The sequence below is a fragment of the Vulpes vulpes genome, chromosome 1 (assembly GCF_048418805.1).
Source record: "Vulpes vulpes isolate BD-2025 chromosome 1, VulVul3, whole genome shotgun sequence".
Taxonomy (NCBI): domain Eukaryota; kingdom Metazoa; phylum Chordata; class Mammalia; order Carnivora; family Canidae; genus Vulpes; species Vulpes vulpes.
The window spans coordinates 75166053-75190054 of NC_132780.1; the positions used below are offsets into that span (position 1 = coordinate 75166053).

A 24002-nucleotide genomic window follows, 5' to 3' on the forward strand; every position below is an offset into this window, starting at 1 on the left:
GTTTCTAGCCTTTTTTTTTTTTTTTTAAGATCTTATATTTATTTGAGAGGTTGAGAGAGTGGAGTTAGGGGCAATGGGAGAGGGAGAGAGAACCCCAAGCAGACTCTGCAGTAAGCGCAAAGTCCGACATAGCCTGATCCCAGGACCCCAAGATCACAAACTAAGGTGAAACCAACAGTCTGATGCTTAAGAGACTGAGCCACCCAGGTGCTCCTGTTTCAAACCTTTAAAAAAAAAAAGAGCAATGGTTTCCACCTAGGCTTGTCAATGAAACAAATACTACTTCATTCTGGAAACTCTGGAAGTTGAGACAGTTATACTAAGTAGTTTTGGCATTGTGATTTAGTATATGACTTCATTATGGTCACTCTGAAGAATAAATATTTCAGAGAATTTTTAAAAAATAAAACATTAGAACCTTAGAAGTCTAAAATATTTTACATCCAAGTGACATGTCTATCGGCAAACTGACAAATGAAGTAACACAAACATCTCCCAAAATAGGGAATGTTTCTGTGCCAGAATCACCACACTGTATGTTTAAAAGTAATTCTGCTAAAAACCTGAGGACAAAAAAACTTCCCCTATCTTTTGTACAATTAGAATACCCACCACTCAGTAGATCTTATAACACCACCTGTGACTGCAAATGGCTAAAATTAAATGATAAAGATTCAAACCTCTACAGGAGGCATCTGAATTTTAGACTTATTACATAAGGTCTTCTGATTCACTGAATACTATCTTTGAATTCTGCTTAATATTTTTTAATCCAAAGCATAAACTTGGCCACCAGAATGCTGCCTTGCAACGTTTTCTAGAGCTGGTAGCCGACGACTGTGGTGCCTAGAACCCGGCTGGGACTGCCTCCTCCGCAGCTAAGCCAACCCTCCAGGTCCAGAGGCCTCTGAGTAGTGACAGGCCACGTCTGGTCTGGAGAGCCAAGGCAGCGGCTGCAAGTCTTCTCTGTGAACAGGCCCAACAGATGGGAGCCATTCTGAAAACCTCCCACTCCAGAAGGCAAGGCCCTGGTGCTAGCCTTCTGTCCTTCTGCTCACCGGGCTCCTTTCTGATAGAGAAAACACACAGAGGACTCACAAATATGGACACAGGAGCTGAAAACACGTATTTAGAACAAAGCCAAAGAATCACTAAAAACAAACTAATGATCTTCTATAATCAGTCTATGAAAATAACACAAAATTAATTGGTTTTTCATTTTTTAGTATGATCATGAACAAGTTGGAAGGGACATTTAAATCAGGATGAAATATTAATTTATAACACTTTCCTTTTGCCTGGCTGTCTTCCCTTGAACCTACAAACTTGGATAGGAGCTACAGAACTGCTATTCTACCAAATAGCTTTCCCAAATGAAGGAACGTGCGCACACACACCCCCACACAAGACACTACACACACATGCACACACACACAGGTCACATATCTGTACTTGTTTAACTTTTCACACCAGAAATCAGGAGCCCAAAAGCTAAAATGTAAACTTAATACAATTTCCATGTATAAGCCATCTTGTACAGTTATTATTATGTTATATACATTATTACATTTAGTATACATACTACATACAATGTAAGAAATATTTCTATTGTGGAATGAAAATAAAAACAAGCATCTATGTTCAAGGTTATTGTTCACAACAAGAGAAAGATCTTTGTGACTTTGTTGACTATTTTAAAATGTTGTTTTGTTATTAAATTAGGATTAAAACTTTGTTATGTATCTTTGGACGATTTTCAATATTAAGAACTTTAAAGTCTATATTTGAACAAACACCTGTTTGAGAAGCAAATTAAGGTACCAAATAAAGAGCAGCTTACAAACACTGCATCTAATTCCAACAAAACTTTTGAAGTACCAAAAATGTCAGGAGAAAAAAAAACCCAGACATTTAGAGCAATTACTATTGATGTGTATGAAAACAGTAAATTTCGATTATTCTTGAGTAAAATAAATTAAAAGTCAGTATCCTACAACGTATTCAGGAAAATGCCATTTAAATTTTTGAAATTCAAGATGGATATGAAATTATATGTAAGAATGCATTTTTTCCCCTGAAACATTTCTTAATTCTACACTGGTATAATATCATGGATGATCCTGGATTAACATATAGATGGATCCCCATTTTCTAATGAATATCCTGGCAGGTCAGCATAGCAGGCTCTGCAGGGCCATGCTGCCAGAACTCTAATTCTGTCCCTGCCACTAATACCTGCTATGCAACTGTGGCTGAGCTGTTGTTCCTCAGAGGCTGATGATAAGAGAGGGTTAATAACAGTCCACACAGGAATGCTGTGAAAATTAAATGAGTTAATATATGTAAAATGACTGAAGTACCTGGCTCATAAGTAACCTCGATCAACATTAGTTGTTGTTACCATTATAGTTATAATTATTAATCATCATGGCTATGAAATATGATTAGCCATGAAAAGCCATTTATGATATGTAATTAGGGTTATTGAGAGCAAAAGCATAAAATAAAGCAGGAAGTTAAGGAAATCTGCCTTGGCTCTCTATCCAGTCCACTGATCCTACAGTTCACTAGACTCAAGTATTCAAAGGACCAAGGCCACATCCTGCTCATGCTTGTATAGAACAGTAAGCCCAGCACCTTGCAAGACAGTATTTGATCCTCAAGGAGTTACTGAGCCATAGGTAAATATTTTTCTATATAAGAAATTTTACACTTCAGGGTGTGCCCAGGTGGCTCAGTCAGTTAAGCGTCTAATTCTTGATTTCGGCCCAGTTGGTGATCTCAGGGTTGTGAGATCGAGCCTTGTATCAGCTACATGCTCCGTGGGGAGTCTGCTTGAGATTCTTCCTCACCCTCTACCCCTCCGCCCACTCATACTCGCTTTCTCTCTCTCAAGTAAATAAGAGAATTTGACATTACTCACTATAAAGTTACAAAGTACATCAATTGACAAGAATTACATCAAAGGAATAAACTACCCTTTCAGATGTCTCTCATTAAATATTAGATCACTATTTCTTATCACTCTCCCACAAGGCAGCTATAGAAAGGGTTCCTATCACCTGGGAAATAAGAACAACCACAAACACTGTTTTAAAGCTATGACCACCAACTCTCTTGACTGAGCATGTTTTCTACATCTACCACAATAAGCAAATGGCAATCACTGCTTGCTGACTCCTCTGAGCAGCCCTGTGACATGCTTAATATCTTTGTTTTATGGAGGGGGAAATAGAGATTAAGAGATGTTAAGCAAATTGCCCATAGTCACACAGCTATCAAGTGAGCCAACTAGGATTAAAACCCAAATGTGTGAACTCAGAGTCCTTACTAAATAGCAGTATGAGTAAAACTTTAAAATTTCTTCAATTTATGCGCTGGCTTTGTGTAGTACAGCAGGATAGCTTCCCACAACTTCCAATCACTGAAGATTAACATGCATTATATCTGTGACTGTCAAAATACATCATTATCTTTTCTCTTGCTTGGGATCTTCATAACCATAAAAAGACATAATCTTCACCTGAATACAGGATGATCCTCTGTAGCAGAAACACCAATGGCCATGACTGTACAATTGTGCCTGCAGCAGTGCTAGGAAAACAGAGAGGCTGAGAGGAACAGGAAGGCTGGCCTACTTGGAGGGGTTTTACAGAACAAATGGGATAAACAAGTAAGGGGTGAAAGAAGAGTAATGACAAAGTATGATAGCCAATGGCCAAGAAGCTAAATACAAATGGGAGCTAAAAGAACTGGGAGAAACTGCCACAATCAGAGGCCTCCATGTCATAATGGGAGGAAGGAGGGAGGGAAGGACAACACAAGCCAACAGAAGTATGTCAGATCACTGTGAATACATGGCCCTTATGTGACCATGGGACCAAGCTACTGGGTCAGAATATACATGAGCAAAAAGGAAGAAATTCTCTCTACCTGTATGACACATTTCTCTGACTATAAGAATGCACACATCTACTTGTTAATAATGGTTGCTATATTCTAATGGAGGTGCTGGTTAGGATGACAGCTCTGGGACTGGTCAATCAAGGATAATACCAGCTCCAAATGCATAGAAATAAAGCAGGAAAACACCCATCTCAGTATCAGGTGGTTGAGGATGCTGAAGTGTGTTAAAAAGGCTAACGTGCTCTTTAGCATTCTACGAAGACAAGACAGTGATGCAGGATACAATAATTAACAAGCCCATAAGCTTGTGAATGCATTCAGACACATAGGAAATGAAACTACCAGGACTAGAGGATGGGAGAGCTTCTACAGAAGTCCCTGACGACTAGCTAATGCAACCATTCACTTTTGGTAGAGACGGGAATATGCTGTCCCCATTTAAACTAGGGCACGAATGGCCACAAGTCAGCCTGGAAGACTACATGGGTGCTTTGGCCATTCTTCCCTTACTGCCACTACTGTTTGCCATAAATCCTGAGATCAGCAGAGTGCAGAGCAAACAGAGTGCACATCCCAAGTGCCCTATGGGAATGGATGAAGGTAGAACAAAATGTGAGTCCCTCACTGAACAGCAACAAAGACACTCGTGTGAAGGACTGTACAAATTGGGCACATGCTAATTAAGTCACTGGCCTGACAGTTATAGTTGTCAACACCTTACTGGTTAGATATTTATTCTATTCCCTCAAACTCCCTTCTCACTCCCAGTCCCCAGTCTGTAGTGAATATACAACTAAAGCCTTTGGCAATAATCCCTCACCTTCAGCCCTACATGTGTCTGGTCTACAAACCCAGATTTTCTACATTATCAGATTTTCTTATAGTGGGTACGGAGGAAATAGATAAAAATATTAGCTGTAATTTTCCCTGTGGGATGGAAGGAAGTTAACTACCCCTCCCTAAACCCCGCCACCCCGGCCTTAGATTCTTCTAGAGTTTTTAAAAATTACTTATATTGAGTAGCCACTTTGTGTTTTAATCACATATAATCATTTTTAATACTATTATGCTGAGTTGTTTCCTTCAAAAATGGTAGCACTGGCCTTTAAAAGAAGTTGACTATGGTCTGTGTAAAAGGATCTAAGTGTTCTTTAATAATAAGAGTAACAGCAACACCTAGCATTTACTGAGTGACTACTGTGTGCCAAGCAATATTTTAGATGGATTACATGTTCACCTTAACCTAAGATAGAGATAGGTATTACTGTCTCTTTTGTCAGGCAAGGAAACCAAAGCATAAAGGAATCAGACAACTAACTGGTATGAGTGGCAAATCTGGATTTGAACCCAGGACCCTAACTGCCAGTCCCAGCTCTCTTCTATTGGTATTAGTCTGCATGAGGTGTATACTTTGAACAATACTTAAAAATATCCAACCAAACTTTGGAAACTTAAAAATCTTCCTATTAAACACGAATCAGAAGAGACATAAGACTTTGTATTCAACAAAAAATAATCACAAACCTATTTGAGAGAGAGGAAGCGCCCCCTATAACAATCAGAAATGCAATACCATCCCACATGTGTTGCAGAGACACAACTAGTTAAGGGGATGAGAGGAAGGTCAGCATGGCTAGCAAACCCACCTTAAATTCACAACATCCTAGGGTAGATGAAATAATAATTCAAATGAAAATTATTTAACTCTAAAAGGAAGAGCAAGAAAGCCCCCCTAGATCTCTTCCCTACCAGTGTGAGTCTTGACAGATCAAAGACAAAAGCCTTCTAAGTAAAGGAAATTTGGCAGAAAATGATAAAAATTGACAGAAAAATCATAGGAGGTAAGAATACTAATACAGAAAATTACCCAGTGCAATGGGACATCTCATCTCAGAATGAAAGTCATAAAAGTTCTGTTTTGGCTTTCCTTCATCTCCTGCTGACTGATCCAAGGTGAACGAGGCAGGACACAATCCCATTTCTAAGGATGATTTGGATAGTATCATGACATTTAGGTATGAGTTTTCTTGCAGAATTAAGTTTTGCAACGATGTGCAGATGTTTAAGTTTTATGATCAATATGGTTCATGTTTTCAGGCTATAAAAAGTAAAATGCAATTAAAAACAATATGTGTGTAAAAGTTTAATAATAAAACAATTCAAGACGTAGTTGTTTATATCTATAAAAAGAAAAACTTTTAATGTATAGGAAGCTAAATACTAAGGTAAATTAACAAAAAATGAGCAGCCAATGTTAATATAAAAACACAAATTAACTGAGGTCGTTAATGTCAGTTAAATGGCAAATGATCTATTACAACCAATGTTTAAACATGTGTCAATTAAATACAAGCAGACAGCCTTGCAATTCGAATTTAAAGATTTCTTTTACTTCTTCCAGATTTGTGTATGGTCTTTTCAAACATGAGCATTTTCTCTGAATTTAAAAACCTTCTTTTACAAAACTCTACACACAAATGCTAAAGACTTTGCTAAAGACTTTGCTAATTAAGTTTATCAGAACAGGAACAATATTTACACTGATTTTAGAAATGAGACAATCCAACAAGTATTATCAATTTCGATCATCTGAGTAATTTTTACAAAACCACAACACTATATTCTCACCAGTCTTTGCTTCTCTTTTCTTCAAGGAGAAGAAAAGTGATTTTCTGATTTTTAAGTTTCAATAAAACATATGCTATGGGTTGCTCTTGAGAGCCACAATCTGAAAAATTCTCAAAACGTTTAAAATATATGGAACCTTTCTTTCCATAAGAACTTCAAATACATTTATAGCAATGTTTAATAATAACCTACCATTATTGAAAATGAAAGTCTTCACTCACAAAAAAAAGTTTCTTCCTGAAATGCAGTTTAGCCTGAGCTCAATTTTCTGATTTCTTTCCAGTTCCACAGTGAAGCTTCACCACAACTGCTTCTACCTGTACCACCCACTGATTCACACCCTGTATTTCCTCCAAAGCAGTCATAGAGAGCTGCTTCTCCTCACTTTCCTCTTGTTTTTCAGTAACATCAAGTCATCACAATATACCCCGTCCCCCGCCCCCCCAAAAAAAATCTTGAAAAGACAGTACATGCCAAACAGGTCCAAGGAGATCCAAATCCCTATATGGAAAATAACTACTTTAGGGCATTTCTCATTTATCCAGATTATCTTTTCTTACAGAATGATGTTCAGATACCTTAAAAGAGCAGGAATAAGAGCACTGAAGGACCAAAGAAAGGAACCAAAAATTATACTTTGAGAAGAAACTTAAGGAGAAATTTGAAAAGACACAGGCAAGCTGAAAAGCAACTTAGTTCCAATGACTATCTAGCTCATGTGCCTGACAACCATGACTTACTCCTACTTCTGGGGCTTGCCCATATTACTTTGTACAACCATGCTATACGTTTTCCTGTCTCTAGCTTCTGCCCTAATATGCCAAGACAAGACGACCAGACAATCCCATCCTCCCAGCTCCAGCCAGTGTCTCCTCTGTAACCATGTGAGAGATGCCTAACAAAACATTGCCCCCCTCCGAATTACAGAAACGGTAGATAATAAAATGATTCTTTTTAAATAAATGAAGTTGTGAGGTGTTTTGCTAACTGAAATAATATTACTAACAATATATGCAGATGGCAAAGCAAATGAAGGGATGACAAACAACTTAGCAGAGAGAAGAAAGGCTAATGCTAAATGTCTGAGGCTATCAGCAAGAATCAAACCAAGACAGCCTGGAAAGCTGAAGAATCGGGGATTACTAGACAAATCAAGAGGATTAATTAAAATGCTCAGGGCTCACAGGGTGGGGAAGGCCTGGGAAATGACCCCATACATGAGAATAAGGGCCAAACACAGGGACCTGAAGCCATCCTCTTTAATTCAGCTCACACACTACCTACCAACTCTCCAAGCAGAAGACTATAGGTACCTACTCTGGGGGGGGGGGGGGGGGTTCCCAGAAAAAAACTTTCACATATTAACCTCAGAAAGTTCCCAGTGAGAAAGCTGGCTGATAATATGATGACCCTGAAGAGATGCGTACAGTCCATAAGCCTGGTGTACAAGGAGAGCTTCCGGTCAGCACTGCAGTGCTTCACACCCTTAAATATGAATACTTCTGAGTAACACCTTGGACATTAAGAGAAATTTTTTTACAAAAGTAAAAAGGGCAATTCAGAAGAAACAGAATGCAGGAAAAAAAATTTAATAAAATTCTGTTTCAAAGAGGGAAAAAATGGGTATCACATCCATGGAACAAACAATGTCATAAAAAAGGAACAAAGTACCCAAAAACCCACTATGAAATAAAAAAATAAGGAGAAAAATAAAATAATAAGCAAGCTGGAAGATAAAGTCAAAGTTATCTCTTAGAAAACACTAAAGGAATGGAAAAATTAGCAGAGGACAGAAAAGAATCGATCCAGAATCCAAATCCACCCAAAAAGACTTTTGGAATTGGAATAGATAAAGGGAGAGAAAGGAATTATCAAATAAGTACTATAATTGCCCAGAAATGATGAATAGTACAAACTTAGTGCTCAGAACAACAAAAAATAAAACAAAAAAGACCCATGGAACCATATAGCATTATTTTAGAATATGGGTAAGAATCTTTATAGCTCCCAGGCAATATGGGGGAATAAGTCACATACAAAGAAAGGGCCACTCATTAAAAAGGTATCTAATTTCTCAACAGCTACATGGAGCATTTAAATGCAGAAATAAAAGAATTTAGGTTTTATTATTTTTTAGTTCTTAGAGAAAATTATTTCCATCCTAACTAATTCTATCTGGCCTCACCAAACAAACTATTAAATGTTGAGGGTATAAAGCTATTTTTAAAAATACAAGGTCTAAAAAATTTACATCCAAAGCACACTTTCTCATGAAGCTACTGAAGGATGTGCACATTCAAATGACAAGTGACTTAGAGAATGCAATATCCACATATGAGAGGCAAAGAGTCAGAAAAATAAAGAATGAGCATCTGAGGAGATGTCTATATACATCTAAGGTAACAACCACTCCAAATTGGGGTAAGATGCTCTAGAAATCCAGAAAGTATGTCTCCTAGGGAAAAAAAAAAATAAAACTGAAAAAAATCATCTGACAGGTGTGAAAGTATGAAAAACTATGTTATAGCTGCTGCAGGGTAGAACCTTAGAAAGACCTAGTTAGACAGTCAAAGAAAATAAACTATGAGAAAAAAAATGAGGCAAACTTTAACTCCAGGCAAAACTAAGTCATCCAAGAAAGGATATGTAATTATTGTACAGTACAAGACTTACTCAGTGAACAATACTTAAAAAGATATAATAAAAAAACAATAATCAGGTCTTCAATGAAAGTTGAGATATGATTACCCTGAGAGAATGGGGAAGAGTGGGAATGAGAAGGTTGAAATCAACTATGATCCTCATCTACTCGTCATTAAATAATGCTAAATTGAAGAATTTAGAAGACATTATATATTAATAATTGTATGAATGTGCGTTCTGAAAAGAAATAAAGATTTAAAAAGAACTTTTAATTTTTTAAAGTCATCTATAGTTATACATTTCTAAATTTGGTGTTTTTGAAAACTTAGGTTTTGAAAACTGGGTTACAGTTTATCCTAGGAGAAAAGGACATATGTGCCTATAAATCATTTTCAGTTTCTAATGCTTGGTTCTATATACTTGGCATGAAGAAATGCAGAAATGCTCCACTTCCCAATTTCAGTTAACTGGCCATTAATTACCTCCACTTTACTACCATCCCTTAAAAAAAAAAAAAATCAACTGCCCTGTCCATGCCCCAGTAATGTCAACGTGTGGGTGATCTTGAGACTAATGGTGCTTTCCCACAGTTAGGACAGCAATGGCATCACACATAGGATTCAACGAGGGATGATGTCTGCTAGAAGTTGCTAAAAATTAGATACCTTTCAGAGTTTTGCTAGGTCATGAATTAAACAAACAAAAATTGTGGTTTCACTCAACTGCCAGGATGACAGAGATCTATACTGAAATAAAAGTATCAAAACAAATACTGAAAAGATTTACCATGAAATTGTTTCTTCCAGTGAACAAAAACAATTCAAATTTTAAGATCCTCCCCTAAAACAATGAAAGAGGTTTTCTCTAAAAACATCAACGGAGATCTATGTATTCCTCTATATGATGCGGGCTCATTGTTGCTTCAAGCTAAAACCTCAGCTCCTGGTACACTGAAAATTACTGCCCCTTCTGAGATGTGCAGGCCCCATGCTGCTGCACCAACCAGGCCTGGTGTCCAGAAGACCTTCCCACTGTGGCACGACGATCCTCACTGGTATCCCACAATGCCTCAGTTAACAGTACAGAATTTGTTACATGCACTGTTTCATGGAGGGCCTTTACCACTCAGCCAGACACCTCCTCCTCAAGGGCAAGCCCCTGAATTTCATCACTGTATCCCCCAATAACTAGCACACTGCCTGACACAGAATCTCAACAATTCTTTTCCAGATGTACTAATCAAATTATAACAATGCCATAATTATGTATCTAAGCATTAGAAGAAATTCTGATGAGTGTTTAGTGAGAAATACTAAACTTTTGCAGATACTTTCTTTAGACTCTTTTAACTAGCGTGGTAAAAAAAAAAAAAAAAAAAAAAAGCCACACTGCAATCAATGTTTAAAAGGAAGAACCAAATGACTAAAAATAATTCATGTTTGTATTTCATGCAAATCTCTAATGTTCCTGAACCACTGCCAAGCTGAAATTCAGGTAGAGCAAGTAGTAATTTCCAATACCCTTAGCAGCGAAGAAAATGAGCAGCACCATCCTGTCCTCCCAACTTCCTACACCTGTCATAGGGGTAGGTAATTTCTACCCATGGCAGGATACGGAGGTTTACAACTGAGTCAGTTTGCCTAACTGCATATCCTGTATCAGGCAAAGAGAATTCACTGGAACCTGATCTAGAAAGCACAAAGGTTTCCAAATAAGCATTTCAGCAGTTACTTTAGATAAGTATTTATATATTTATAACAATATATTATTGTCTTTGCAAAGTTGGGACTCCTGTGGGCTGAGAATTTCAAATGATTCTATAAGCAGATAAATATGGAAACAGTACTGACAGAACTACAAAGCAGAAAAGCAAAATTCTTAAATTATAAGCAGGTAATATCAACACTACTAGTACTTTCAGGAGTACTTGCTTTATAAGCTGAGATAAAGCACCAAAAACATTTAAATCTTCTTTCATTCATTAAGCAATTCAATAGCATTAAAAATGGGTTTATTGCTTTTAACCTAAAAAAAGTAAATGTACTATCATGTACACTTGAGTCAGCTGCCATCTGGAGGGAAAAATGGGAAGAAATGTGAAACAAACAGAATAACAGTTTGATTCTATTATAAAGAAGTCCAGAAAAAATTTGTAGCTAAAAAAAGTAATACATCACATTTAAATATATCCTACTGGAAGGTAGAACTTGTGATTCCTCAAAGAAAATGGCTCTGTTTTAGAATAACAAAGCCCCTAAGATTATATTCTCTTTTAAATTGTATTAATGAAGATACACCTACTATAGCACCATATAGGATTTTAAGATCCATGTAACAAAACAACACAGCAAAAATAACTTTTTACATAATGACACACAATCATCTCTAATAATTTGTATCACACAAAATGTTTTTTCATGGTGTTGAGATGGCTTCTATACCATATACTGAGACATCCATGTTACTTTATTTAAAAATTACACTAAAATGATATCTAGGATATGCTTATATAGTAAAACTCAAAGGCAATAAACAAAATTTATGGAAGAAATCACTTCTTGTCAAAACCAGTTATGATGAAGAAATCTATCTATATTTTTCCCTATTTTTAACTTTTATTGTTATAAGTTCATTTTTTTCACAGGTACTACATTTACTTTCCCTTAAAAAAAAAAAAAGAAAAAGAAAAACCTGGACAAAGTATGTAATGCAACAATTTTCAAGATGCTGAATATCAGGCAACAAGGCCAATGGTCCCTGAGAGGAGAACAAGGGGAACCTTAAGCCTGCCTCATTTACGGCCTAGAGTGAGTTTCCAGGGCGTGGTGCAAGGTGGAGAACAGCAGGCAGACTCTAGGCATCTGCCCCTGAGTTGAGGAAATGGAGCTGGGAGCCCACCGAAGATCAGAAGGCTGATATTCTCAGGGAAGAGTAAGTAAAAGAGAAACCTTTACAGACAGGGCTCATGATACTAGCAGTCTCCTCTCTCTGGTACACTGCAGAGTAATGTTTGGTCCATGTGTATGAAATAACATCTAAAGATGGGGAGAGGGGCACCTGGGTGGCTCAGTAGTTGAGTGTCTGTTTTGGCTCAGGTTGTCAACCCGGGGTTCTGGGATCGAATCCTGTACTGGGCTCCCCACAAGGAGCCTGCTTCTCCCTCTGCCTCTCTCTGTGTGTCTCTCATGAATAAATAAATAAAATCTTTAAAAGATAAAATAAAAAATAAAGATGGGGGAGAAACAAAAAAATTGGAAGGACTAATCCTCAGAGCTCACATAGATTTCCTGTTCATACCAGTCAAAGGGGAAAACTACATGTAACTCTTGGAAGGAATCTGCCTCAAAAGTAGAACAAAAATTAGTGGTAACCAATGCTCAGGTCCCACTGACCAGAGCCTAAAAAGTAAGGCCCAAGAGTATCAAGCTGTTTCCAGGTATTGTACCTGGATCCCACATCACGGATTTTTAAACAAATATATACCTTCAGAAATACATGTACATGTCCAGGACTCAACAAAGTAAAGCTTACAATGTCTAGCACCCAAACAAAAATTACCAGAAATGCAAAGAAGCAGGAAACTATAACCCAAAACAAAGAGGAAAAAAACGAATCAACTGAAATACACATAAAAATGTCAAAAATGATGGAATTAGTAGACAAGAATATTTGAACAATTATAAATGTACTCCAACTGTTTTAAAAGGTAGAGAAAAAATGTACATCTTAAGTAGAGATATGGAAACTGTGTGAAATAACCCAAATTTAACTTCAAGGGATGAAAACTACAATATCTGATGTGAAAAATACTGGATGTATTCAATGGCAGATTACAATGATACAAAAGACTAGTAAACCGAAAATGGAAGACATGATATAGAAAAAATGAACACAGAGAAATGAGAGGTGGAGGGTGCAGAAAGAATATGTGAAGAAACCATGGCTGACAATTTTCCAAATCCAATGAACCATAAATCCACAGACCCCAAAAGGTCAACAAACTCCAGGCAGAAGACAAAGAAAACTACAGCCATACACATGACTATAAATATCTTATAATTAAATTGCTTAAAACCAATGATAGAGAAAAATCTTAAGAGGTAGGGAAAAACCCACATTACATAAAGAACAAGATAAGAAAAGACTTTTTATCAGAAACACTGAAAACCAGATGACAGTGGAGCAGTATCTTTACTAAAGGAAAAATACTGTCAAAGTGAAATTCTACATTCACTGAAAATATCTTTCAAAATGAAGTGATCATGCATTTCACATGAAAAAGCACAAGTGATTTAAAAAATGATAAACTGAACCTCAAAATTAAAGGTTTTTTTTTTTGCTTCAGAAGACACCTTTAAGAAAGTGAAAAGATAAGCCATAGACTGTGAGAATATATCTGCCAGTTCTATCTGCCAAAGACCTGTATCCAGAAAACATAAAGAACTCTTAAAATTAAATAAGAAGACAGAATAACCCAATTTTTAAACGAGCAAAAAAAGATCTGAATGGACTTCTCACCCAAGAAGGTATACAAATGGGCGATGCACATATGAAAAACTACTCAACATCACTAGTTATTAGGGAAGTGCAAACTGAAACCCCAGCCACATTAACAAGATTGGCTACAATGAAGGGACAGAAGATGTGAGAAGATATGAGGACGCAAAAAGGAACACCACTGGGAGGAATGTAAAATGATACAGCCATCTTGGAAGCTAACTGGCAGTTTCTTAAATTGTGAGACAGAAATGTCCCCCATATGTCCCAGCAAAATTCCACTAGTAGGTTACTACTCAGAAGAAATGAATGGGACTCGTGGCTGGCTCAGTTGGTGCAGTGTGCAACTCTTGATCTGGGGGTTGTGAGGGGAGGGGAGGGAAGGGAAGGGGAGGGAAGGAAAAAGGGAAGGAAAAAGGAAAGGAAAAAGGAAAGGAAGAGAAAGAAAGAAAAGAGAGAAAAGAAAAGAAAAGAAAAGAAAAGAAAAGAAAAGAAAAGAAAAGAAAAGAAAAGAAAAGAGAAAAAAGAAAAGAAAAAAGAAAAGAAAAGAAAAGAAAAGAAAAGAAAAGAAAAAAGAAAAGAAAAGAACTGAAAACATATGTCTAAAGAAAAACTTAAACATGACAGTTCTTGGCAGAACTAGTCATAATAACCAAAAGGTGAAACAATCCAAACATCCTTCAAATGGTAAACACCATGTATAGCAGGTAATTAAACCTACAATAATCACAGCAAAAAGGCCCAGACAGGAGAAACAAAAGTACTCTGCTGTGAAGCTCCTATGCTGAATGGGAGATGGTACAGTAAAAGTTGAAGGTAGGCTGTGATAGTGTAAAAATGTGTATCTGAAATCCAAAAACAAATGACACTAATACATTCCTCTGTTCTAGGTGATGTTACTCACCAAGTTAAAACATACCTGCCAGTATCTAACAGAACGTAAGCTAAAAGATTTCTATATGTGCTTTCACTTGGCTTTTTAAGTATCTTAATTTCACTGACGTAACAGTATGTTCTGTGTGAAGAAGACGGCAGAGAATAGTATTTGTGTTTTTTTTTGTTCTGTGTTGTAAGGTTTTCAAGGAACAATTTAACCTTTATTCTTTCTAATCTTAGGCAAAATTGCCACACACTTTCCTCTCTACCTCCACACAATTAGCTTTTCTTGTACATTCAGCAAACAAGATTATTTACTAGAAAACTATTTGATAACTGTAATTCAGTGTGTTTTAAAATGTGGTACGCTGCAAAAAGAAAAAAAAAGATTCAATAATGCTTCCCTTGTGAGAAACTAAGAAGTATGAATAATGATTCTAGGACTCATATAGCTTTGTTATTACAAGGTTTATAAAGCTAAAGCTCCCAGAAGAGTTTACATGATTTAAAATCCTGAACTGTAGTCAATCTGAACTTGTTTAGATTGCACATCTTTATTCAGATTTTAAAAAATAATAAAATGTACATAGAAATCACTAAAGTACACCCACAGTAAAAACTCAAAATTCAAAGCTACATTGCAGTTTTTACTTTACTCTTCCCCGTATTCTCTGCTTTTTGTTCTTCTAAAATCCTAGGAATATCAATCCCTGAATGAATAAAGTAATTTTTTCAAGTCAGGTGCCCTTTGGGAAATCACATCTAAATTAGCCCAGTAAAATGTTGTAGAAAAATGTTCCATGAAGAAAAAATCTGGAGATACAGAGAGAATCCTGATTAGTCTGTAACACTAACCAGGACAGTCAAGAAATTTGGTGATGGGAAAAACAACAAAAACATATAGACCACATCATACTCTTTCATCATAACCACAAATACAGATCTATTTCCTCTGCTTTTCTATTTGTTATGGGAGTAAAGTGTGTCACTAAGTGGCTATGAAGGAATTTTATTTTATTTTATTTTTTTATTTATTTATGATAGTCACAGAGAGAGAGAGAGAGGCAGAAACACAGGCGGAGGGAGAAGCAGGCTCCATGCACCGGGAGCCTGATGTGGGATTCGATCCCGGGTCTCCAGGATCGCGCCCTGGGCCAAAGGCAGGCGCCAAACCGCTGCGCCACCCAGGGATCCCTAATTTTTTTTTTTTTTATTTATGATAGTCACAGAGAGAGAGAGAGAGAGGAATTTTAAAATAAATGTCATAACTACTGATATAAATTAGTAAATCAAACTGAACCAGAAATAAATGGGGGGAGGGCACTCATTCAAGACAAATAAGCCAGTGGAATGATTGTGAGGAGTTAAAACTGTAAACTAAATGGACTACTCTCGCTTAATTTCATGTGCCTCTAGCCTCTATCTAACAGTAGGAATTTTGTAATGCTTAAAAAAATGGAGTTCCATTTAAATCAACAATAAAAAAAATTGGTTTCAGTGCATAAAAACTAAAAATATATATGCAGGAAGATTAGCAACTTAGATACTCACTAATAAAATAAACCTACATATCCCATTAAAATTCATTTTTAAGTAATTGATAGGAAACAATAAAGCACAGAATTTGAGAACCAGAACGGATATTAAAGCTCATTTAGTTGGCTCTTTATTATATGAACTTATAATCTACATTCACTTATCCCAACACTTGTTGAAAAGAATCTGATAGGATAAGAGAAACATTCTATATTCTGCACTAATATGACAGCGACTAACAACATGTAGCTATTTAAATTTAAATTCATTAAAATTAAATAAAATTTAGAATTCAGTTCCTCTGTCCCATTAGCCGCATTTTGAGTGCTCCCAGCCACGTGTCCCCAGTGGCTGTTTGGCTGCACAATGCAGAAGACTAAAACTTTTCACTTGCATAATATCATGTGAGACTGTTACAACGTGCACTTGTAATGGATGCCAGTGTATCACTTATTTCCATGGTTTTCTATTTAGCCTCTTTAGAAGGACCAAAATATTAAAAAATCCTGAAAGTTTAAGGTGCCTTTTTTTTTTTTTTAAATGGAAGGGGTTTTTTTAACCACAATTCCTAGGCTAACCTTTTTGGTGGGCACTTGTTAGATCATTTGTCTTTAAGAGAAGTACCTCTGAATTGTAACCAATTTCTGTAGGTTCCTGGGGCTCCATCCAATTGAACATGAAATGACTCTGTAATTCAAGTACTCACCTGAATCCAAAGATAGAGCAAGGTAAACAGAGATAGAGAAAAGGTAAACAGAGACAGCCTCCTAATTTAATGGACACTAATGGGTAAGAGAAGCATGTCACCTTAGGATACTGACCTCAAACTATGCTTCCCAAGTTCATGTTTACATGCTTACTAATAATGTTAGTCTTCCACTGGTAGCTAAGGAAAAATTCTTCAACAAGGTTACAGAATATCATTAAAATAAGTATTCTTAATAGATTTGCACAAACTCAGAGGCAAACATGAGGTCATCAAGGGAAGTGGGTAGCTCACCGCCAGCCCTCCCTCACTGGTGCCCTGACACTGAGGACACCCTGCGTCCCCTAGCCCTTTGGCTGCCTTCACCCTTTACCCCACCATCTACAAAATAAAGTAACCAACCTAGCCCATTTACTTATTTCTGATTGTCAGTATCTCAGACATCATAAGTGAATGCACAATAAACATTTGAGAATTGTTGTTCAACAGTTTTTAATTAATTAAATTTAAAATTTTATTATTTTCATTTAAGAATTCTGGAGGAACTCTCCTGTCAAGAGAACAAAAAGCATTGTTTTAGGCTTTTTAGGTACTATTTAAAAAAATTTAAACTTCAGAGGTGCCTGGGTGGTTCAGTGGGTTAGGCGACTGACTTAATTTCTGATTGGGTCATGATTTCAGGGTCATGAGACTGGGCCCCATAAAGGGCTCTGCTCTCAGCAGGGAGTCTGCCTGGCATTCTCTCTCCCTCTCTCCCCCTCCCTCTGCTCTCTTTTCTCGCTCTCAAATAAATATTTTTTAAAAATGTTTAAACTTCAGAACTATGTACTCAGGAATGGAAGTCTTTCCTAATCCATTCCTACTCCGGGCAGAATTCTAAGATGGCACTCACGATTCCCAGCTTCTGGTATATAATCCTTTCCCCATGATGCAGACAGGGCCTGTGAACGTGTTGGGGTATTATACCCATGATTAAGTTACATTACATGGTAAAGTCATAGACTCTTCAAATAAAATGAAGGTCCCTAATTGGTCTGAATTAATCAAAGGGTGATTAATCTCTGTGGGACTGACCTAATCTGGGGAATGCTATTTAAAGAGTCTGAGAGATTCTCTCTAGCTGGCTTTTAAGAAATAGGCTGCCACGAGGTCTATGGTCACATGGAAATAAACTCTGCCAACAACCATGAGCTTGCAAAAGGACCCCAAGCCTCAGGTGAGGTGCCAGCCCCAAGTGACACCTTATTATCAATCTCAGGAGATCCCAAATGGGGGACTCAGCTATGCTATGCTTAGATTCTTAACCCCACAGGCTCCATGAAATAATAAATGGGGCGGAATCCCTGGGTGGCATAGCAGTTTAGAGCCTGCCTTCGGCCCAGGGCGTGATCCTGGAGTCCCGGGATTGAATCAGGCTCCCTGAATGGAGCCTGCTTCTCTCTCTGTGCCTCTGCTCTCAGCAGGGAGTCTGTCTGGGATTCTCTCTCCCTCTCTCCCCCTCCCTCTGCTCTCTCTCTCTCTCTCTCTCAAATAAATATTTTTAAAAATTTTTTAAAATTCAGATCTCTCTCTCATGAATAAATATTTTTTTAAAAAAAGAAATAATAAATGGGTTTAAAGCCTCTAAGTTCGTGGCAATTTATTACATAGCAACAGAAAACTAACATATTCCCAAATTCATTCACTGTTTACTGTGGGATGTATCTCATTAATTTCCTCTAGATACAAACACAGACCCACGCAGACACCACACACACACACACACACTCTCTCTCTCTCTCTCTCTCTCTCTCTCTCAAGTCCGTTACTTTGTGCTAACGTGTTCTTAACCCCATTTTAAAGGTAAGGAATTTGAGACTAAGTTGCCTGGAGGAAAAAAAATCACTACGTCCTCCTCCAGTGGTAAGGCATTAGTTAGCTCTCTGCATTAATTAACTAATGTAATCTAACAGTAAGGCTAAGATGCTCATGCCATTGATGATGCAACAAACCCTAGGAAGTCATAATTTTTCCAAGATCACAAAGGAATGTTTGAATTCAAGTCTACTTGATTCCAAAACTCGAATATTACAACTTTGAGTTCCTATTCTCCAATGATGACTCTTTTTCTTTAAAAGATTTATTTTAGAGAGAGTGTGTATGTGCATTGGAGGGAGGGGCAGAGGAAGAGAGAAACTCAAGCAAACTCTCCACTGAGTGCAAAGCCCCATGACAGATTCGATTTCATGACCCTGAGATCACAACCTGAGCAGAAACCAAGAGTTGGATGCTTAACCGACTGCACTCAGAGGCCCCTTTGATGACTACTCTTAATTAGAAATAAATTTCTAAAAAGTTCACCAACAGTGAATTTAAGGATATGTGAAGATGGATGACAATACATCAGTAAGCTCTGTCCTTTCTACATATAAGTAGCATCAGAGCTCCACTGGTTAAGGAAGCCAGCAGCAGAGAGAAAAATCAGGACCCTGAGAAAATGAGATACTTAACTTTCACACAAAATACAAACTGGAGCAAAATTATGTTTCTCCACTAGAGATTCTGGAGTAGGTAAGCAGGGTGGTCAAAGCAAAGCTGAGAGAGAACCAGGTCCAGGCTGTGGATGTGCACGGTCTCAGGTCAAAAACATCAAGTGCTATAATTCAGCTTAAGACAGACATAAACATGCTGCACAGTGCCGGGGGAAAGAGCAGAATCCATGGAGGATGGTGAAAGCAAAAGGCACCCAAAACATTCTATTATGTCAGTGAGCACAGAGAGAGAATCAAGAGAGACACAACAGAAGGCATGTATGACATTAAATAACGTTTACCACTAGCCACAAACAGTTGTTCTAGAACCTAAAACGGTATCTTTCAATGTTGTTTACTAATGCCCCAAATTTGGCAGTATTAATGAAATATAATTAAAACATTTTAGAACAAATTGTTAATATTCCAAAATTGAAAATATCTAGCAGACTTATCAAGCAATCTTGATTCAAATAGTAAGGTATATCTCATATATTACAAAATAAAATACATGACCATTTTTAAAGATTTATTTGAGACAAAGAGGAAGAGAGAACATGAGCAGGGGTCAGGGCAGGGGGAGAAGCAGACTCCCCACTGATCAAGGAGTCTGACATTGAGCTAGATCCCAGGACCCTGAGATCATGACCTTAGCCGAAGGCAACCGCTTAACTGACTGACCCACCCAGGATCCCAATGCATGACATTTTTTAAACCAAAAGAAATGTTATAAAAATTCAAAGCTTTTATTCCTAGTAAATGCAAAATTCTATATAATGTCTACATTCTGTGTAGTTCTCTAATCAACACTGAAAAGGTAAATATAAATTTTTCTTTACAAAGTCTAAATTGTAAAGAAGTTAAAACCTAAAATTGGTTTGTCTGATCTGAGTCCATGAAGAGAGACATTACAGAACAAAAAATAAGAAAACTAAATTGAAATTTTTGAGTCCTCTAAGTTATCAGATATTGTCTCTTCTTTAGAAAACAAGGATATAGGGGCACCAGGGTGGATCAGTCGGTTAAGCATCTGACTCTTGATTTTGGCTCAGGTCATGATATAAGGGTTTTGAGATCAAGCCCCTCCTTCCCCACACTGGGCATGCAGCCAGCTTCAGATTCTCTGTCTCTCTCCCCCCTTTCCCTATGCCCCTCTCCCCAGTCTAAAGGGAAAAAAAAAAATAAGAAAAAAAGCAAGGAATACTGAAGTATGTTTTTTTTTTAATTTATTTTATGATAGTCACAGAGAGAGAGAGAGAGAGAGAGGCAGAGACATAGGCAGAGGGAGAAGCACTCCATGCACCGGGAGCCCGATGTGGGATTCGATCCCGGGTCTCCAGGATCACGCCCAGGGCCAAAGGCAGGCGCCAAACCACTGCGCCACCCAGGGATCCCCTGAAGTCTGTTTTTAAACTCCTATTCCAATAAATGTCCCAGAAGAGTTAGTTCCTCTGGCCACATAAAACTCACATATATTATTAAGTCACACATCTATAGATAGATTAATAGTTATAAAAATAGTGAATGATTAGAATAAAGCTGAATAAGGTTAATTAACTTGGCTTTGGGTAACTACTATATGTAGAGTAATTGTGTTATTATGAGGTCTTTTTTTTTTTTTCCCTGACACCTCTTTTCAATAAATGTATAATATTCTGGCTCACCATGCGTACCAGTGAATTTAGAAGCTTAAACAAAGTTAATTCAGACTACACTCCTTTCTCTAGCTGGTTATCTTAAACCATAGGTGAGCACTCATGGGGGAATCTATGGTAAAAATCCAACATTACAGTACAAATCCAACCCACCCTTAGGCTAGAAAGGGATCCAATTTGAGCCAAGACCAACGAACTTATTCTGAATAGAGATGTGCATTCATATTAAATATCTTCTGGACAATTTTGTTGATACACACAAAAACAAAATCAAATGAGATATTAATAGCAGGGTATGATTTCAGTCAGTGTCCATTCTTGAAATAATTTACAAATAAGTTAGAGGGCGAAATGAGCAAAATATCCAAATACTTATATCAAATTACAACACTTAGTACTAAAACTAAAATACTGGCTACCAAGTAGCATTATCGGTAACAACAGTTTAAAATAATAATTTCCAGAGGCACCTGGCTGGCTCAGTCAGTAGAATGTGCGACTCTTGATCTCAGGATTATGAGTTCAAGCCCGACACTGGGGTAAAGATAACTTGAAAATAAAAATTTCCCCCAAAATAAGGTAAAACAAAACAATCATTTCCATTTCTAGGTAACAAGAAACATCCAGATAAGATGTTGTCTGGCTAAGAACATGTAAGAGTGGCCCTGTGACAGGCACATCAGTCTGCCTCAGACAGGGAGGAACCGGGGAAGTGTGCTGGTGATTGAGGGTAAGAGCAGGAACAGTCTCTTCCACGGACATAAAGAGTAAGACATGAGCTCAATGCCCAAACTCTACCCAAATGTGAACTCAGCATACGTCTACTGGAAAGATTTACTTAACTAAAAAGAAAAATAAATTCTGAAACTGTTCTTCCTATGGGATGAATCAAAGTTCTTCATGAGTCTTATTTTCACTTTTGTCAAAGCACCCGCAAGCCCCGCAATCACATTCATAGGGTATTCGTGTTTCAAATACAGTTATAAGCTAAAGTTATAAGGATAATTTCAACTTACTGATCAATTCAAACAACATTAAATATATTCAGAAGTCTAAAGCTTAAATTTTCACAATAACAATAATGAATATGCATATGCTTTAACCCATAAGAGCAGATTGGAAATTTCTATTTCAAATGACATACATAAACTAAATTCATATTACTGTATTTTTAAAGCACTGAAACAAATTTTATGTACCAACTGCACAGATATATACACATTTTCTCCCTCTTCTCGCTCTCTATTTCACTCATCATTCAGAGCAGTGAAAATCAGTCAGAAGTGGGAAGCGCACCAGGAGGAAAAAAATGTAAAAAAATCCCATTTCCAAATTAATCATTAACCGACGGGTGACAACTGATTTATCTTCATGACTTTTTCATACCTATTTAATGGCATTTCCTATAGTGATTCTTGTCTTAATACTGTGAATATTCTTATCTGAAGAGCAAATATGTATATATGTGTACATATGTGTATGTATGTGCATTTACAGGTACACATATAAAACTAATTTGTTTTCAGTAAACATACCTTCACATGTTCAAATACAAGGCATATTTTGAAAAACAGATTACTCTAACCCCTTCAAAGTCCCTCAAAAGACTAGGTTTACATCTCTCTAAAGATGGTTGAGATGAAGTCTCCAATCAAGGCAATTAAAAAGACAACATTATCAATACAAACAGCAAGGACAGAGAAAAGGAAATGGACTATTAAAAGAGCAAGAAAAACATGTTAAAATTATCTATGTTATATTGTGATAACTGTTTCCCCAAATTGAAACCACTCTAAGTATTTACACTATCAAAATAAGAAGATTAATAAGATTTTAAAGTATGCTCTTTATTTTTTGTTTCAAGTTTTTATTTAAATTCCAGTTAACAGAGACACCTGGGTGGCTCAGTGGTTGAGCGTCTGTCTTTGGTTCAGGTCGTGATCCCGGGGTTCTGGAATCAAGTCCCACATCAGGCTCCCTCCAGGAGGCCTGCTTCTCCCTCTGTCTGTCTCTCTCTCATGAATAAATAAATAAGATCTTTAAAAAATAAATAAATAAATTCCAGTTAACATACAGTTTAATATTGGTTTCAGGTGTAGAATTTAGTGTTTCAGCTCTTAACACAGGATACCTGGTGATGTTCACAAGTGCCCTCCTTCATCCCCATCACCCATTTAGCCCCCCTGCCCATCTCCCCTCCAGCAACCCTTAGCAGGTCTCTATAATTAAGACTTTGTTTTCTGGTTTGCCCCTCTTTTTAAAATCTTGGTATATTGGGAATATACCAGCAGTTACGTATTATTTGCCCACCCTAACATCTTAATGTGAATTTCAAGTTAAGAAATGGTTAGCTGGGATTTGTTTGCCTAGAAGTCTATTTGTTGAATGATAAATTGGCAGTACATACAAATCAAGGCTCATCCCATTTACCAAAAAGGAAATGGGCAGCATATCCTAAGTATCTGAGACATACCATGAGTTGTGGCCCCTGTGCTGAGGCCAGATACCATCCAGTTCCAGTAGACTGCATTAGCAGTAAATAAAAGCAAAGGAAAAGGAAAAAAAAAGAAAAGAAAAGCATGCTGATATACAAAGGATATATCTCAGTAATTTAAAAAAGTGTATTTTGCCTACATCTTAAAGACAAAACTAATTACATAATCTGAAAATTCTCAGAACTTGGTCAAGATTACTGTATTTTTGTATGATGTGCAATAAACTATAAATGTATATTTAATTATGACTTCTGGATAATCAAGCTAACAAAAAATACTTTTACTATCTACAAATCCCCCCCTCCAAAGATAATTAACAAGCTATAACTCTACATTAGGCTCTAAAATTTCGCACTTTTACTTGATATAGAAGAGCTGGAAAAAAGGCTATTAAACTTATCTATATGTTTGTATTACAATAATTTTCCCCCTAAATTGAAACTAAGACATTTTTATTTTAAACTTAATAAAAGTTTATTCTAAGTTTTCTACAACTATTAATACATATTCATGAATTCAAGTACAAATTTAGCTTATCCCATTAACTCCT

At 36.9% G+C, this 24002-nt stretch overlaps 1 protein-coding gene across 14 annotated transcripts in view; it reads right to left on the bottom strand.

Moving 5' to 3' along the window:
- ARID1B (AT-rich interaction domain 1B) overlaps positions 1-24002 on the bottom strand; it is a 491955-nt gene that overhangs the window by 222526 nt on the left and 245427 nt on the right. The gene's annotated exons all lie outside the window — the stretch shown is intronic.